Here is a 217-nt window from a genome sequence, read left to right as displayed (position 1 = left end):
TGCCGCTCCGCTCGGGGCCGGCGCTGCCGCTCCCAGCGCTGCGCTTCCCTTTGCTGATCGCCGGGACGGGCTCCGGGTCCTGCCCGGGGAATGGGGGAGACTTCCCCCCGCACCCTGCGGTTCCCTCCGCTTTGGGGACCGGAGACCACCACGGGCTGACGAGTGTTCTTCGTGCTCGTCACTTCTCGGCTTCATCTGCGGAGTCTGTGCAGGGTAC

The sequence above is a fragment of the Acanthisitta chloris genome, unplaced genomic scaffold (assembly GCF_000695815.1).
Source record: "Acanthisitta chloris isolate BGI_N310 unplaced genomic scaffold, ASM69581v1 scaffold5772, whole genome shotgun sequence".
Lineage (NCBI taxonomy): Eukaryota > Metazoa > Chordata > Aves > Passeriformes > Acanthisittidae > Acanthisitta > Acanthisitta chloris.
Note: the sequence above shows the minus strand (reverse complement) of the source record.